Source organism: Tupaia chinensis, unplaced genomic scaffold (assembly GCF_000334495.1).
Source record: "Tupaia chinensis unplaced genomic scaffold, TupChi_1.0 Scaffold000575_1, whole genome shotgun sequence".
Taxonomy (NCBI): Eukaryota; Metazoa; Chordata; class Mammalia; order Scandentia; family Tupaiidae; genus Tupaia; species Tupaia belangeri.
In genome coordinates this window covers 1958271-1959303 of record NW_006160089.1, presented here as the reverse complement: position 1 = coordinate 1959303, position 1033 = coordinate 1958271, and the positions used below count along the sequence as shown (strand labels likewise).

Here is a 1033-nt window from a genome sequence, read left to right as displayed (position 1 = left end):
AGGGGTTTCCCTGGGCGTGCCCTGGTGGGGTGAACTGGCCTGAAACCCCGCGACTGCAGGTCTGGCGCGTCCCTGTGCCAGCAACCTTTCAGTGGAAGCTGCCGGTCAGAGCCTCCGAGTTTCGTGGGGGGGAAACGAGAGGGCCTGCGGTGTGCTCTGAGACCCCCGGCCCTGCTGAGGCATCACTGTATTTAATCCTCTCAGTCCTCCCAAATCCTGTGAAGCAAGTGTCCTCACCACTGAGCAGATGGGCAGACTGAGGTGCAGGGCAGTGAAGTCAGGCGTGCAAGGTCACACAGCTGCACTAAATGGGATCTGAAGCCAGGTTCCCGGGTCTCCAGAGCCCACACCTGTTCTCCTCTGCTGGCTTCCTCGGACACCCCAGATCTCAGGAAGAATCCCGAGCCTGGGAAGGCAGGAGGACTCCCAAGGAGACAGCAGCAGCCCCGGCTCAAGGCTGAGCTCTAGTCAAGGAGGTCAGCAGGGAGGAGGAGACAGAGTCACGGCCACCTCGGCCCCTGTGTGCTTGCCCTGGACAAGCCCTGGACTCCTGTCATCTGGAGTGATCTGGCTCTGCCTGAACTGAAGTCTTCTGCTCAGAGGGCGGCTGTCCCTGGAGTGCACCCTGCCTGGTCCTGGGGGCCACACAGGGCATGCATCTGGCTGTTGACCCGCCAGTGTCCCAAGCTGGCACTGTTGGGCCCCACCAGGGGGCATCTCCTGGTGGGAGTGATGGGAGAGAAGAATGCAGCAGGCCCAGGGGAGTATCCGAGCACGTGTACGCCTCCACACTAGAAAGCACGGGAGTGAAAGGCCGAGAGGGAGACGGAACACAGAGGAGGGAGAGCACGAGTGAGCCAGAGCTGGAGCTGGAGCTGGAGCCAGAGGCATAGCCAGAGCCACAGCCAGAGCCAGAGGGAGCCGGAGCTGGAGCCAGAGCCAGAGCCAGAGGGAGCCAGAGCCAGAGCGAGCTGGAGCCAGAGCCAGAGCCACAGCCAGAGCCAGAGCGAGCTGGAGCCAGAGCCAGAGCCCG

At 62.9% G+C, this 1033-nt stretch overlaps 1 protein-coding gene and 1 long non-coding RNA gene across 4 annotated transcripts in view; one reads left to right on the top strand and one right to left on the bottom strand.

Annotated features, from left to right (window-relative positions):
- The window catches only part of NEK6 (NIMA related kinase 6), a 58799-nt gene that overhangs the window by 34041 nt on the left and 23725 nt on the right, over positions 1–1033 (bottom strand). The gene's annotated exons all lie outside the window — the stretch shown is intronic.
- The window catches only part of LOC102490675 (uncharacterized), a 14654-nt gene that overhangs the window by 6514 nt on the left and 7107 nt on the right, over positions 1–1033 (top strand). Inside the window, exon 3 of one of the 2 annotated variants that reach the window (XR_335953.2) lies at positions 205–921. The exons of the other annotated variant lie outside the window; for it this stretch is intronic. This is a non-coding gene — a long non-coding RNA (uncharacterized LOC102490675). Of the gene's footprint in view, positions 1–204; positions 922–1033 lie in introns of those variants that run through there. 2 annotated transcript variants of the gene reach the window in all.